The 17,548-nt window shown below is 45.4% G+C and overlaps 1 pseudogene; it reads left to right on the forward strand.

Moving 5' to 3' along the window:
- The first annotated feature begins 2,752 nt into the window (after positions 1 to 2,752).
- On the forward strand, positions 2,753 to 16,536 carry LOC122542160 (annotated as a pseudogene).
- The last annotated feature ends 1,012 nt before the right edge of the window (positions 16,537 to 17,548 follow it).

The raw sequence follows: 17,548 nt of genomic DNA on the forward strand, positions 1-17,548 counted from the left end.
ATTTTGTCTTTGAGCAGGCTGATATTGGATAAAGAGCAATTATAGTCAACAATGCTAGATGTCTTACATTTGTGGAGGAAATACTTGTAATTAGCCAAAACTCCCACATTCCACATATTACATCTTTCCTAACAATATACTGTTGGTTGCACAGTCACTGCAGACATGCTGAAAGACAGTTAGTTCCTTTCAATATGGATCAGTGTATTAATGCTGGTATTGGGGCTGGCTTTGTAATCCTAAAGAGTTTTAGTTGACTGGAGTCTAACTCTGCTTCGTGTTGACAGGGTACTGTTTCTAAAAGGGTTAAGGTTGGGCTGCAATAAGCCCCACAGAGAAGGACTTCAGTCAGTAAAGCAGAAAATCTGAAGATCAGGAATGATCCGAAATGGGTAAGACTGGACAGAAGAGTATTGGGAATTGGTTCAGATGTGGGAGACTGGGAGTAGATTATGTACTCCGATGGGCAGGAGGGGGCTAGTTATCTCTTTCCTCCAGGAATCTCAGCCTTTCATTGTATTTCTAAATGACATCCGCAAAGAAATAGAGATACATATCCATGTTTCCTGATGAGATGAGTAAATATCATTGACAGGATTGTCATGAATCAGAAGAAGGCCATTCTGCCCATCACATCTGCACCAGCTGAGCATTTTATCTTTGTGTTTATCTCCTGCCCTCTCCCTGGAACCTGGCCTGTTGTTTCTCTATAATTGCCCAGTGCCCTCTTGAACACTTCTGTTCAACCTGCCTCTCTCTGCCACACAGAAGCAGCGGGGACTAATAAAGCGAGTGAATAATATTGCTCAATAGAAGTTAATCTGAGGAAGAGTACTTTCGACCAAGACGGAGAAATCAGAATGGTTTTGAAATGGAGGAGCGAGGGGAGAAACAGGCGCAGAGAGTGTTGGGGACCTGTGTGCAGAAATTAAAAACTTGCGGAGTGAAGGAGATGATTTGAAATTGCTAATTGCATTTTTGTCTTCATTGCAAGGCAGTGGAGCTGTGATGTAAATCATTGAATCCTTATAGCATAGAAGCAGGCCATTCAGCCCATCAGGGCCACTTCAATCTTCTGAAGAGCATCCCACTCAGACCAATCCCATCCTTATAACTCCATATTTCCCATGGCTAACCCACCTAGTCTGCACATCCTTGGACACTCCATCTAACCTGCACAACTTTGGACTGTGGGAGGAAACCAGAGCACCTGAAGAGGCTGTCGCTGGGAAGACAATCCCTGCTCTCCAGCCCTCACTGCCCTGAAACTAAAAGGTTTCTGACCATCTCAGAGACAAGTCAAGAATGAACAACATTGCTGTGGTTCTGTAGTCACAGATAGGCCAGAGCAGATTTATTTCCCTGAAGGATACCACTGAACCAGATGGATTCCTGTAAAAATCAAATTAAAAAAAAAAATTTTTAAAGTTCATTCATGCGATAAGGATGTCACTGGCTAAGTCAGCATTTATTGCCCATCCTGAACTGTCCAGAGGGCAACTAAGAGTTAACCATGTTGCTGTGGGTCTGGAGTCACATGTAAGACCAGACCAGGTCAGGATCACAGTTTCCCTCCAGGTGGGTTTTTCCTGACAATGGCTTCATGGTCATCATTAAACTCTTAATTCCAGATTTTTATTGAATTCAAATCCCAACCAGGGTCCCCAGAACATTTCCTGGCTCTCTGGTATAATAGTCCAACAATAATACCACTGGGCCATTGCCTCCCCACCACGATCACCATCACTGAGACTTGCTTTGTATTCCAAATTAATTAGTTGAATTCTACCCAGCTGCCATGGTGGGGTTTGAACTCATGTCCTCATGGTGTTAATCTGAGCCTCTCAGTGATTGGCTCAGTGACAATACCATCGTCCCTCTACAGTGTAGATTCACCGGAATGATACCCAGGGCTGAAAGGCTTAAATTGTGAGGACACTTTGCAAACAGTGGACTAGAGTATTGAAGATTAACGGGTGACTCGAGGTTTGGAAAATAACGAATGGGTATGAGTCTGATGAAGAGACATTATTGCGCCATGACCAAGGAGTAGAATGCTGTAATTATCATGTGACCATTCAGAGCAGTTGCTCGGAATCATCTCACGAAAAGGAATCAGAAATCTGGACTCTCTTTCCCAAAAATATTGGGAGCAAATAAACTGTTCGGATCTGAGATAGTTAGATGCTAGCTGGTTAATGGTGTGAAGGGAATGTAGGACCAATGTGGACAGAGCTTAAATATGTGTTGCTGGAAAAGCACAGCAGGTCAGGCAGCAAAGGAGAAGGAGAATTGACGTTTCAGGCATAAGCCCTTCTTCAGGATTTCCTGAAGAAGGGCTTATGCCCGAAACGTCGATTCTCCTTCTCCTTTGATGCTGCCTGACCTGCTGCGTTTCTCCAGCAATACATTTTTAAGCTCTGATCCCCAGCATCTGCAGTCCTCACTTTCTCCCAATGTGGACAGTGGCAGGAAGCTTCAGGCCAGCCATGATATCATTGATTGGCAGCACAGGCTGAAAGGGCTGAACATCTTCCTCCTGTTCTTCAGTTACAATCACTGAATGCCTCCATTTCAAAGCTCTGATTGGCCGCACGTATCTTACTTCACCCTGTTCCAGTCATCAGTTCCTGGATTCATGGGGATTCCTGATTGGCTGTCAGGGATTGTCAATCATCATTGGTGAATCATTCCCTGGTTGAGTGCAGGCTGTCCCAGGAGGATAAATGCAAGGGCTAATGGGAGAGAGGCTCAGGTCTAGAGTTGTATAGGTGATAGTGTGTGAGAATAGTGAAGATGGCCTCCCCAGTGTGTCAGAACTACCACAAGGACTGTGAGGATGCTGTTAACAAGCAGATCAACCTGGAGCTCTATTCCTCCTATGTTCACCTCTCCATGGTGAGGCTTGTGGGCTTGATGGTCTATTCCTTCTTCCCCCACCACACCATGGGCAACTAGGGATGGGCAATAGTTTATATTCCTGCCAATGATGCCTGTGTCCTGGACCTTTCATAATTGACTTTTTTCTTGAGCCACTGAGTTGTGTTTTGAATGTTTCCTCCTTCTAACTACCTTCTATCCACTGAAGGGATTACTGCTAACTTTTATTGATTGCCTTGTTAACTGACTGCTCTGTATTCTATAAACTGTTTTATTCTGAAGTGTTTCATACTGAAATTAATTCTAAGTTTTCTTGCATCCTCTTGGATGATGTCATGTATAAACCTGCTTAATTTGTCAACTTTGACTAAAACTTAATTGGATGACTAACTTGTGAAACACTTAACAATTTGAGCCCTCTTCTGCCTGTTTTCTAAATAAGTATGATCATGTTCTGTTGGCCTTAATACTGGCTTCTTCCATGAAGCAATAATGTGAAAATATTGCCTAAGGACTTCTCTCTGAGTGTAGAAATGGGCCATTTTGCTAACCAGTCCATGCTGAAATAATCCCAAACTCGACTAGTCCCAATTGCCTGCTCCTGGCCCATATCCCTCCGAATCTTTCCTATCCCTGTATCTATCCAAACGTCTATAATTGTACTTGCATTACCACTTCCTGAGGAAGTTCATTCCACATGTGAGCTAACCTCTGGGGAAAATTTGCCTCGTGTGTTTTTTAAACTTCTCCTCTTCATGTGCCTACTTGTCTTGAAATTCAACTGACACTCAAGGGCTACTTGAGGGTTTTGGTGAAAGGATTTCTAAATACATGACTTCAGTTGCGTACTGAAATCTTGGGTTTTGTGAAATGGAGGCTGGGATTGAGGAAGTAATTAGGAGAAAGTGAGGGCTGCAGATGCTGGGGATCAGAGCTTAATGTGTTGCTGGAAAAGCGCAGCAGGTCAGGCAGCATCAAAGGAACAGGAGAATCGACGTTTCGGGCATAAGCCCTTCTTCAGGAGCTGGAGAAATCTGTATTCATCCCTTGTGGTTGGAGGGTTCCTACTGAGGAAGTAATGGCCATTGAGGTGCCTGGTCTAAGTTACAACCGGTTAGCTCCCAGCTGTGCTTGGTTCTGAAGGGTTGATTAGGTTCCCTACAGTGCGGAAACAGGCCTTTCGGCCCAACAAGTCCACACCGACCCTCCAAAGAGTAACCCACCCAGACCATTTCCCTCTGGCAATTTAGCGTAGCCAATTCACCTGACCTGCACATCAACTCCACACTCGGTTGCCCGAGGCTGGAAGTAAACCTGGTGCTGTGAGGCAGCAGTGCTAACCACTGAGCCACCATGATCACTTCCCCCACAAAGACTTTGGTAAGTGTAGGGCTAAATGATCTGCTTTGGTCACAAATTGACAACGGCAAGAGGCCATGTGGCCCCCTGGACACATGCTCAACTCTTTCAGTAAGATCATGCTCATTTGGTTTGCATTCTGCAGTCTGCTTTTAATTCTAGATAACTGTGCCTACACAAATAGGCCTGATGCCTACACAAATAGGCCTGATGCCTGCACAAATAGGTAAGAGGTTGATATTCAAGATCATATCAAGCCTCTCCTCTCAACCCATCAATGCAGATGGTCTTTATATTCTAAACTATGCTCTCTAGTTCTGAACTCTACCCAACCCCAATACATTCCTACCTTGTCCAGACCATTCAGCATTTGTATGCAGGTTGTTTTGCTCTAATGTGTTTGATAAATTATGGACACTGTTTCTAAAGCATGAACTCTTAACGTGTGCTGGCTGCAGCACAACTACTTTACCAACACTTTAAGCACTGTTTCTAAAGTGATTGTTTCTATAATGTGGCATTACATAAGAATGCAGCCATCTCATTATGAAGCACTGCCTGTACTCATTCTTGTCTAAGCTGAAAATAAGCTACACAGGGTCTTACTGACGTTCTCGATGGGTGAGATCTGGAGCTTTCCTGACTCCATGCTTTTTCTCTCCCACAGTCCTCTTATTTTGACCGGGATGATGTTGCCCTGTGTCACTTTGAGTTCAAGGAGCAGTCCCATGAGGAATGGGAACACGCTGAGAAACTGGGAATTCCAAAATAAACGTGGAGGCCAAGTCCTCCTGCAGGATGTCAAGGTTGGTCTATCATCCTACATTACAACTAACAGAACAAGACAAGCATTTGAAGCAATCATTCCCATGGGAGTAATGCTATATGGCACAATATTCGTAGTTACCTTTTCATCTTCATCTTATTCCATTGTGTTTTGGTTCATGTTTCACATTGAATGAAGCATCTGCCTCTCCCCTTGCTCCAGAAGCCAGAGCAGGATGAGTGGGGCAATGGTCTGGAGGCAATGCAGAGAGCTCTGCAGATGGAGAAGGATGTGAACCAGAGTCTACTGGATCTGCACAAACTCTCCTCTGACCACATGGACCCTCATGTGAGTTCTTGATGGCTGGATTTTCAGTGGTGTTGAAGGTGATTTTGGAATCTGCCCTGCACTCCATGTTTTTAACCTGCTTTTGTAAATAGTCAGCTGTTCCACCAATCCACAGCAACAAACTAATTCCATCATGTCTGTCTGATCCAAATATTCCATATCACCCTCCTGCTTCCAGCTGTGTGACTTCCTGGAGAGGCACTACTTGGATGAGCAAGTGAAGATGATCAAGAAGCTGGGAGATCACATCACCAACCTGAAGAGACTGGGAGCCCCTGAGAATGGCCTGGGAGAGTACCTGTTTGACAGGCTCACCCTGAGCTGAGTGGGATTCAAGAACTCCATTTGTTGGCCTGATCTCCACCCTGATCTCCACCCTGATCTCCACCCTGATCTCCACCCTGATCTCCACCCTGATCTCCACCCTTGCTCCCCTTCAAAATACATTGCTCCATTAACCGCAATCTAGTTTTTTAATTCTCTGAACTTTTTCTTGCCTTTTATTTATTCTGAATAAAACAGCAACACCTGCTGGTCTTCTAAGCAAAAGGATCATCACTGCTTCCACTGGCAAATGTTGATTTCGTGTCTGTATGTGAAAATTCTTAAAGTTGCTCCAAAATACTTCAGTTCACAGGGGTGGGACAGGAGGTCCTGTCCCATGTAACTTGTCTTCATGTAGTGGTGTTTTAATGCAACATCTTTGCTGGAATGATTGATTAAAGTAAACTATCAAAACTTATGGCAACAATTGGCCCAGCTTCTAGGTAGGTGCTCTCCTCTATAAAGGAGAGGCAATGGAGCAGTTTAGGACTTGACCAACTGTATCCAGACATCAATAGTAAAGGGATTAAAATCTGGCAGGTGTAACAGGCTAGGATTGGAGCTAGGCAGAGACTTACAATTTGCAAGGGATGAGGATACCATAGAAATACTTGGCAGTGGAGTGACTGTTGTCATTTTAACACTTGAAGTGTCACCGAGTCATGAGCCAAAATACCTTTGTAAACAGAAACTGCTGGAACAGCTGAGTAGGTCCGGCAGTATCTATGCAGAAAAATCCATTAACGTTTCAGGTCCAGTGATCCTTCCTCAGAACTGATGGTAGCTAGGAATATGTTGGATTACCTGCAGGAGGTAGGGTGGGGGGGAGCTGGTAAAGGGTAAGCGATAGGTGGGAGATGAGCCCAAAGGATAAGAATAGTTGGGCAGACAAAGGAATGGATAATCCTCTGGATAGGAGGGTGAATAACTATTAATTGCAACTGGTTGTTGCTAACAACGAGTGTGTATAATAGCGGACTATGATAACAAGGCCTGGTGTGTGGGGGTCAGAGTATGGACATGGGTGAGTTCAAGCCTTAAAACTGTTGAACCTTTGAAATCACTGGTGTATGGGGTTTGGACAGACTCATAGTATTTGGATTCCTCTAACTCTGTAGGTTAATTTTGAACCACTCAAATCAATTTTAACATCCTATATCTGGTTTTAATGTCTGGTACTTTTCATGGACTAACATGCCCTTCAAGGGAAAAAAACATTGACTTGAGTTGGCTGCTGCAATCGCTTGACCACAACTTGAGCAGCTCTCAAAACTAGCAATAGACTAGAAGCAGTCTGACCTGCAAAAAGTCACTGAACTGACTGAAGCCAGTCACTGGTCTGTATCTCCTGTTTGATTTACAGCATTCAGGGAGTTTCACACAATGGGACAAAAATCACCTACACGTTCTCCACAGCGGTGAGGGTGGGGTGAAGCCAGATATGGGCATTCAGAAAAGAATTGTATTTCAGACAATAGCATTTGGCCAGAGAAGAAAATAAATGGGTCGATAACACAAGGATCCTATAGAGTTAGAAGGTATCAACTTTTCCCTCTCGCAGTCTCTTGAAGGAAACATCCAGTGATAAAGCAAATTGGAAACTATCAGTGCACTGAACTCAAAGATAATGACAATTTGCTAATGTTGAGGCTATGCCATTAAGTAAACAACCATGGTCTCGGGTTAAAACCTGGCACTCAAGGACTGTAAAGATGTCACCAATTGCATGTTCTTTGATTTCCCTTTGTACCGGACACTTCAAAATTTATGCTTTTATTTTTCTCCAGGTTAGTGTGTGTCATGAGCAAAGTCATTATGGAGATATAAAACTTTTTTAATTCCAATGTGTGTGCTTTGAAAAAGGTCAGTGGATGTAAATTCAGTGAGCGACTGGCAGAATCGTGCATGGAGCCATGGAAAGTCTCACCTATGCAGAAAGAATTAAACCTTAATCTCAAATCCTAAAGGAAAGAGCTATCCAGAAGCTGCATACCCAACCCCTCTCAGCGGGAAGCCATCTCCTGCAGATATACTTGTGTTTCAACCAAGGGACACACAGAAGCAAAGGTTAAAATCCGACTGCAACTCCTGCTCCATGTGCTATTCTACGGTGAAGACTACAGCTTGAGAACAGCCACTAAACACCCCCACACTTCAGGTAAGGAAGAGAAGTCTCTCTCTTGCTGAGTGCTGACTGCTAGCCACTATCAAAAGGAATGCAGAAAATGGAATTTCAATCTACCTGTAAAGTCAAGAACCTCAAACTGATTGCTCTCCTCCAATGTCAATGTTACAGGGGCCATCGAATATAACTGCCTCAACATTCTACTATCTTTTTTTTACCATTCCTTCAGCGTCAGAGGGTTAAAACCTTGGCAATAACAGCACTACATAATAACAGTACCTACATCATAAGGACTACAACAGTTCAAGAAGACATGGCGGCTCAGAGGTTAGCACTGCTGCCTCACAGCGCCAGGGACCCAGGTTCAATTCCCAGATGACTGTCTGTGTGGAGTTTACATGTCCTCCCCGTATTTCTGCAGGTTTCCTCCCACAGTCCAAAGATTTGCAGGTTAAGGTGGGTTGGCTGTGGTAAAATTGTGCAGGTTAGGTGGGTTTGCCATGGTGAATACAGGATAGGATAGTGGGACTAGGTGAAAGTGAGGACTGCAGATGCTGGAGATTACAGTCAAGAGTGTGATGCTGAAAAAGCATAGCAGGTCAAGTAGTATTTGAGGAGCAGGAGATTGACGTTTTGGGCAAAAGCCCTTCATCAGGAAATTTTCCTGCTCCTTGGATGCTGCCTGACCTTCTGTGCTTTTCCAGCATCACACTCTTGACTCTCAGTGGAATGCTGTTCAGCAGGACAGTTTGGACTTGATAGGCTGAGTGGCCTGTTTCCACATTGTAGGGAATTTATGATTCTAAGGCAGCTCACCGACCTTAATATCAAGGGGCAATCTGAGGTAGGCAATAAACATTGGCCGTTTGCAACATCCACCATGGATGATGGTACCATTGGGCTCAAATATCCAGAGGCCTGGGCGACTGTCCTGGGGACAAACGTTTAAGTCCCACCATCAATTTAATTGCAATGAACAAATGCAAGCAAATGATGTGGAAGATAACATTAGTCTCAATGGTGGTCACCATGTCAACTGTCACCAGATGTTGAAAAAAGCCATCAGATTCAGTCGTCATTTACTTCAGAGTAGGAAATCTGCTGTCCTTACCCAGTCTGGCCTACATGTGACTCCAGATGCCCTCAAATGGCCCTCGCAATGCCCCCTCCATGCAAGGGCAATTAGGGATGGGTAACATCCAGTGGCCACTTGCCAGTGGCTCCAACATCTCAGTAAAAATAGTGGGAGGAGATTTGTGAGAGATAGCAGGCATTTGGGCCAAATGGCCTGTCTCTGTGAGGTCGAGCTGGGTAATTGTGTTTCATTGCCTTCCAGGTGTGGAAAGGTTCAGGGGGTTTTCCAAAGATCTCATTCCACAGGTTCCCTGTTGAAATCTGTGTGTGTGGGGGGGGGGGGGCGGTGTGGGGACAGGGGGATGGAGTGGGGACTGTTTTCCTTCACACTGAACTTTCCCGATCTAACAGGCCACGCTCCCTCCAGATGCCCTCAAATGGCCCTCGCAATGCCCCCTCCATGCAAGGGCAATTAGGGATGGGTAACATCCAGTGGCCACTTGCCAGTGGCTCCAACATCTCAGTAAAAATAGTGGGAGGAGATTTGTGAGAGATAGCAGGCATTTGGGCCAAATGGCCTGTCTCTGTGAGGTCGAGCTGGGTAATTGTGTTTCATTGCCTTCCAGGTGTGGAAAGGTTCAGGGGGTTTTCCAAAGATCTCATTCCACAGGTTCCCTGTTGAAATCTGTGTGTGTGGGGGGGGGGGGGCGGTGTGGGGACAGGGGGATGGAGTGGGGGACTGTTTCCTTCACACTGAACTTTCCCGATCTAACAGGCCACGCTCCATTCGTCACGAGCTGTATGTGGGGTCAACTGTTCCATGGCCAGGGTATCGGAGATTGAACAGTTCACCTACTGCAGTCTGAGCCGGTGTGTAGGAGGGGAAAGGCCAGGGAGTTAGCTTTGTATTTTTATTACCACCACAATCCTTCCGACCATACCCCTTCCCCCCCCCTCCCCTCCCCACCCAACTCAGAACAGCCCAAAATCTTTACAGACATTCTTTGTAACTTAGGAAACACTGCAGCCACTGCGCACAGCAAGATCCCACTGAAAGATATCTCAAAACAAAACAGATTTTTTTTTTAATGACATGAGATAAATGTTGGCCAGGGCACTGCACCCCCCACTCAAACTCAGGTGGCCACTCAGTCCATCCTAGAGGGCAGCCGGAGGCTCCACTGGAGGATAGTGCCTCTGACAGTGCAGCACTCCCTCACAGTGTCAGCCTGAATTCCAGGCTTTGGGAGGGTGGGGTAGGGGGCACAAGATTTCAACCGACATCCCTCTGACTTGGACGAGCTGTCAATGAAACGGAAAGCTCTGCTGGAGGCAATCCACTTCAAACTTCAAAACCCCTCGGTGCTCAGACGGTTAAGTCGGGCCACACGCTGCGAACAGTCCGATTGGCCACGACTCAGAGCTAAAGCAGGCTGCGCTTCATCATCTCTGTCATCTTATCTCCCCTACCCTACAGGCTGACCTCGCCCTCACAGGCGTCATTTGACAAAAAAATAATCTTCCACACTTTGGCTTCAGGGGATAGTGGAGTGGGGGCTGTGGGAGCACGTGGGAGCGAGAGTGGTAGACAGAGAGAGAGAGAGAGAGAGAGACAGAGACCCAGAGAAACAGAGAGAGCGAGAATCAGCTATTTAGAGGAGCCTTGCCATGTCAGAAAGCAAGTGTGAGGAGAACATGCTCATTACGGAAAAGGAGACAGACACATCTGGGTTGTCCAAGGCCCCGTGCTTGGAGCTGCGAACGGCCATGGAGAAATGGTGAGCTTGACAAGGGGCTTTGAGTCAAATTCCTGTCTGATTGTAATTTTATGGGTGGCGTGAAGAACTTCACGGTAAAATGTGGTGTTTTGCTTCAAATTACTGACAGCATTGCTGAATCACTTTGCAGGGCATCTGCGTGGGGAACCAAGCAGCTCGTACACATCGCGGGTTAACCATTTCTGTGGAATTCCGGCTGTCCCATCTCATTCTCCCAATTAGAGTGACTGTACAATTAGTGTTGTTTACTCCACCTCACCCAGTGCAGGAGGAGGGAGTCTTGACGCACGCCCTTTGATTATTGTCCATGACAATTACCGGCAACACAGAGACAGTCAGCGTCAGCCTGTGGCAGTTATTGTTATCTATGACAGTCAGTGTCAGCCACGACAGTGTCGGCCTGACAGTTAGTGTTGTCCATGACAGTCGGCGTAGTCCATGCAAGTTAGTGTCGGCCATGACATTCAGTATCATTCATGACAGTTAGTGTTGTCCAAGACAGTTGGTGTCGGCCATGACAGTGTCAGCCATGGCAGTTAGTGTTGGCCATGACAGTTGGTGTCGGCCATGACAGTGTCAGCCATGGCAGTTAGTGTTGGCCATGACAGTGTCATCCACAACAATCAGTACCACATCGGGGCTGGCCTTCCATTCTAACCTGGATTATAGAAATTCTGCCACTTTGAATATGCCTTTAAAAATGCCGAAAGGAGAGGACTATGTATAAAGGAATGCAGAACACTTCCATGATATAGAGAAGGCAAAGGGCTGGATTAACTAGTAAGTATAAAACCATTCTAAAGAGGCAATAAAACAAACCAAAGAACTGTGGATGCTGGAAATCAGAAACAACAACAAACATTGCTCGAAAAGCTCAGCTGGTCTGTGAAGAGAGAAAGCAGAGTTAACATTTCGGATCCAGTGACCCTTCTTCAGAACAATACAGAGCTTCTGTAAGGGAGGCAATAACTTTATTCATATGTGGAATAATATTACAATATGTGACAGAGATTAGTCCCTCAGCTAAATGAGGAGGAAGGCAGTGGGATTGAGGTACAGTCAAGCATCTATGGAAGTATCAGATAGAAGGGCTAACAGCGGGCCCTTGCCTGGACTTTTCTTGAGTGGTAAAGAACCAATTTATTTTGATATAGTTCTGGGTGTGGTTTTGATCTCCCTTTCTGCGGAAGGGTGTTCTGACAACTGATGGAGAGCAGCAACGGGTTTACCCAAAACAAAAAACAGAAATTGCTGGAGAATCTCAGCAGGTCTGGCAGCATGTGTGGAGAGAGAAACAGAGTTAATGTTTCAGGTGCAGTGAACCCTTAAAGAAGAGTCATCAGTCTCCAAATGTTAACTCTTTCTTTTCACAGACGCTGCCAGACCTGCTGAGTTTCTCCAGCAATTACTGTGCTTGTTTCAGATTCCTTGTTTATTAAAGCTTTCCCAGACTGGTACCTGGGGGATGGCAGGACTGACGTATGAAGGAAGACTGGATTGGGCAGGATTATATTCCCAGGAGTTCAGGAAAATTAGGGTGCGGGGAGATCTCTTAGGAACCTATACAATTCTACAGGACAAGGCAGGATAAATGCAGGAAGGCTGGTCTTGATTGTGGGGAAGTCCAGAACCAGGGGTCAATATGGGGTGGGCCATTGAGACTGAGATGAGGAGAAATGTCTTCACCCAGGGAGTGGTGCCACAGAAAGTAGCTGAAGCTAAAACGTTGAATGTTTTCAAGAAGGAGTTAGATCTAGCTCTTACGGCTAAAGGGACCAAAGGGTACGGGAGAGGAAGCAGGAACAGGCGTTTGAGTTGGATCATCAGCCATGATCATATTGAATGGCAGAACAGGCTCGAAGGGCTGAATGGCCTACTCCTGCTCCTGTTTTCAATGTTTCTGTGAACCAACTGATTGCTTATAAAGGAGTCTGTCGGTTATTTGCTCTCTGGGGTGAGGCAGGGCCAATATCATCCTGGGCCAGGAAGTAGATGCTTGGCCGCGAATTGCCTCATGAATCCCTTCAAAGGAGATAGCAGATGATGTTCTTTAACAGTTGCGTCAATGGTCCCATTCAATTAGGACAATGTGAAGCTTTGGAAGGCAATAGCAGTTGGGTGACCTATGGAAGTTAGAGCAAACTCTTGTTCAAAGAGAGGTGAATCTTGCATCAACATTGGCCCTTTCAGACCCTCTGACATGCTAGATATCCAGCCTCATCTGAAGTATAATGCTCCCCTCTCCCCTGGACCGAATGCAGCAGTCGACTGGAGCACAGCAAGATCCCACTCGAGGGCTGTGAGCCAATTCAAGAATGTGTTGGCATGGGAAAAAATATTGACTGGGGCAGGGCGGAGAAACAGAGGCAGGGGTGTTTTCCCTTGCGAATGATGCCTTCCACAGCCGAATAGTCTGTGGACCCTCGCCGTCTGGAACTGGGTGAAGAGTTGGATGGAGTTTTGAGTGTGGCAATTTCGAGGGGTGGAAAGACTAAATCCCGGAGAGGGTGCAGTGAAAAGATCATGAATAACCAGGGAAAGCCAACCTGTTTGTCACTGATTCTGTTGCGTGCAGTTCTTGGTATTATTTTAGTGTCAAATTCAGTGCCCTAATTCAAGCTGAAGGTGACTTTGTCTGTTTATCAGGCAAGGCCAGCCCCAGGGCAAGGGCTGAGGACTGTGTCACAGGGATGGATAATTTGAACTGTCAGATTCCAGGCTGACTCAGCGCCTGTGTAACTATTGGAACTAGGGAGGAATTTCTGAGCTTTTTCCAGCTGGGTGCCGTTGTATCTCTATTGTGCTTGTGTAATGAAGTTTGATCGCCCATCGGTGCTGGATCCGCCCTGATAAACATTTTTGTACAAATTCTGGCCATTCGAGATTACAGAATGCTTCTTTAAATTTGCACAGTCTGGGAACAGTGTGGAATCTAATTTTAGTCTGGTTATTAACTTGAGTGGTATTATTGCTGAAGAATTGTATACTCTCTTTGGTTGAAATGCTCCAAGTAGCAAGGTTTACATGTGGTGCCTCATTGTTGCCACACTTCAGATCTCTCCTTGACCAGCCAAATCCGCTTGCAATGCATCATACATGCACTCACATATGGTCACATGGACTACACATGTATGCATTCATTTAACAGACATCTCTCACTTGAGTAAAAGACACACTTGAGTAAAAGCTAAACACTACTGGATGCTGGAAATCTGAAACAAACACAGACTGATGGAGAAACTCAGCAGGTCTGTGGAGACAGAAACAGAGTTAATGTTTCCAGTCTGAGATGACTTCTTCAGAAGAAAACTGACTCACTCGGCTTCAAATCACTTTAGTATTATTCAAAAGATAAACACAAGACTTGGAAACAGGAGAGGGCCGTTCAGCTAAAATAAAATTAAAGTACTGAGGATGCTGGAGAGCTGGAATTAAAACACAGGGAGTTCTGAAGGAGTCATCTCAGACTCATCCTGTTAACTGTATTTCTCTGCCCACAGATTCTGCCAGACCAGTTGAGTTTCTGCAGCACTCTGTTTCTATTTTGGAAACCACTTTGTCTCTTGAATCTGTTCCATTATTTAACAAGAATGTGGCTGGTATCTCAGTGCCAACATTCCTTTGTTCTGTATTCAGGACAAAGCAGCCGGCTTGACTGGCACCACATCCACAAACAACAGTGCCAGGGACCTAGGTTCAATTCCTGCCTCGGGCAACTGTCTATGTGGAGTTTGCATGTTCTCCCCGTGTCTGTGTGGGTTTCCTCCGGGTGCTCCGGTTTCTTCCCACAGTCCAAAGATGTGCAGGTTAGGTGAATTGGCTATGCTAAATTGCCCGTAGTGTTAGGTGCATTAGTCAGGGTGGGTTGCTCTTTGGAGGGTCGGTGCAGACTTGCTGGGCCAAAGGGCCTGTTTCCACACTGTAAGTAATCTAATCTAATCTAATCTAATCCACTCCCTCCACCACCGACACTCAGTAGCAGCAGTATGTTCTATCTACAAGATGCACTGCAGAATTTCATGAAGGCTCCTCAGGCAGTACATTCCAATCCATGGCCAATTCCATCTAGAAGGACAAGGGCAGCAGATAGATGGGAACGTCATCCAGTGCAAGTTCCCCTCCAGCCACTCACCATTCTGACTTGAAAATATTTTGGCTGTTCCTTCAGTGTCACTAGATCAAAATCTTGGAACTCTCTCCCCAAGGCATTGTGGGTCAACCTACAACACGTGGATGCCAGCAATTTAAGAAGGCACGGTGGCTCAATGGTTAACACTGCTGCCACACAGCCCCAGGGGCCTGGGTTTGATACCACCCTCGGATGACAGTCTGTGTGGGTTTCCTCCCACAGTCCAAAGATGTACAGGTTAGATGGATTGAGCACGCTGAATTGCCCATGGTGTCCAGGGATGTACAGGCTAGGTAGATTAGCCCTGGGAAATGCAGGGGAAGGGGGGTAGGTTGCTCTTCAGAGGGTCAGCATGGGCTGAATGGCCTGCTTCCACACTGTGGTGATTCTATGAAGCCAGACCACCACTACCTTCTCAATGGCAACTACGGATGGGCTTGACTTCCCCAGACAAAGTATCTTCAAACAGCCTTTTGGACAGGAAACCACCAGCACGTGACTGTCTCCTGTTCAGAGATGTCATTGCATAAATCTGGAGCAGATGGCACCTGTACCCAGGCCTCCTGCCTCAGAGGTGGGGACACTTTCACTGCATCTTGGTACACAACTTCTATTAATTACACAAATGACACTCACTGCATTGATCTTACTGTAATGCATAAAGCCCTGAGGGGACTTGAAAGGGTGGATTTTGAAAGGATGCTGTCCCTCATGGGAGAGACTGGCACTAGGGGACACAGCTTAAATTTAAGGGGCTTCTTATCTAAGGAGAGATGAGACTTTTTTTCTCAAGAATGTTAAGGGAACTCTATTATCCTGTGTCGGAGGCAGTAATTGAACATTTTTAAGGCAAAGTTAAATTGACTTTTGATGAATGGGGGGGTCAAAGGTCATTGGAGTAGACAGGAATGTGGAATTGAGACCGCAATCAAATCAGCCATGATTGAATTGAATGATGGGATAGGTTCAAGGGGCTGAGTGACATCTTCCTTCTCCTAATTCCTATGTTCTCTAAATTACCATACTCTCATTTCCATCCCCTTGGTCCCATATTTCTGTAAATAAAATAAATCATTTTTGACCTTTTTGTAAATCTTGTTCCCACTCCAACAACTGGAGGCAGGGTATATAAGAAAGACCTTTAGAATCATTGATTGGTTACAAAGGCTATTTGGCCTTTTGTATGTGTGTGTAGCTGCCCACTATACAACTCACTGGTTCCCATCCCTTAGCCCTTTTCCTCATAGCCCAGCAGCTTCTTTTCTCTTCAGATAATTATCCAAGTTTCAGGTTAAGGTTTGGGACTGTGCCGGAGTGTGAGCCTCAGTTGCATTTTCCAAACAGTGGTGAATATGCTTTTAACTTTGTTTTTTCGTGGTTTACAGCATTGCAGATAAAGGTGAAGAGAAATGTAAAGAAGCAACTCAGGCCTACAAAAGCTGCATGAAAGCCTTAGGACTTAAAGTTTAACAATGGCTGACTGGTGAGTATCTGTTATGTGATTTGCTTTGGCTAAGTTTTGGTGGCCATTAATAGGATTTGCACATTGATACTTAACCTGCTTAGCTGCTCCTTCCTTGGTCATTAAGACATGGAGCTGGATTCAAACCCAGAACTTCAGACTCAAAGGTACAGTGTTGCAGGACCTCTTTCTCCTATCCCTCCCTCTTACTTAACCCAAGTTTCCAAGTTCCCTATCCAAGAGGGAACTGTTTTACACTAGTGTGTAGGAGGTTGAGGGGTGACTTTATTCAGGTTTATAAAATCATGAGGGGCATAACTAGTAGATTTTCCCTAGAGTGGGGGACTTCTAAACTCAGCAGGTTTATTTTTAGGATGAGAGGAGTAACTTTTAAAAAGGACATGAGGGGCAACATTTGAACACAGAGTGGGTCATGTGTGGAATGAACTTCCTGAGGAAGTGGTGGATGTGGGTACAGTTACAATGTTTCAAAGATATTTGGATGAGTACGTGAAAAGAAATGTTTGGAGGGATATGGGCCAAGTGCAGAAAGGAGGGACTAGTTCAGTTTGGAAACACAGTCAGCATGGACTGGTTGGAGCAAAAGGTCTGTTTCTGTAATATATAACTCAATGAGGAAAGTACCCCCCTCCTTGATCCTACTCCTGTCGTGCCTCCCCCCCCACCCCCAAATTTCCACAGCCAAAAACTCCTACCTATCTGGTGACATCATAAATTATTGTAGAACAGCACAGCTCAGAGGAAAGCCATTTGGGCCATCCTCGCCCTACCAGTTTTTTTTTAAACAGCTAGCCTATTGTTCTTGCCAGAATGCCCTTTTATCCACATTGCTGTGTACTTTTGCTTCCCCTTTTGGGTATATACACGATTCCTTTGTGAAAGTTACTGATAAATCTGCGTCCATTATCAGAAACGTTTGAGTAGGTTGACCAAGTAAGGACAGCAGTTTCCTTCCCTAAAGGGCATTAGTGAAACAGATGCGTTTTTCCGACATGGATTCATGGTCATCATTAGACTCTTAATTCCAGATTTTTATTAAATTCAAATCCCACATTCTGCCGTGGCAGGATTCGAACTTGGGTACCCACATGAGCTGAGTTTCTGGATTAACTATCCAATGATAATATCACTCGGCTGTTGGTACTGCAGGTACTTGCATCTCTCTGAGCTGCCCAATTCCTCACTGAACCTTCTTCCAAGGTTGAAATCTTTGAGGAGAAAGTGAGGTCTGCAGATGCTGGAGATCAGAGATGGAAATGTGTTGCTGGAAAAGCGCAGCAGG

Source organism: Chiloscyllium plagiosum, chromosome 39, assembly GCF_004010195.1.
Source record: "Chiloscyllium plagiosum isolate BGI_BamShark_2017 chromosome 39, ASM401019v2, whole genome shotgun sequence".
Lineage (NCBI taxonomy): Eukaryota > Metazoa > Chordata > Chondrichthyes > Orectolobiformes > Hemiscylliidae > Chiloscyllium > Chiloscyllium plagiosum.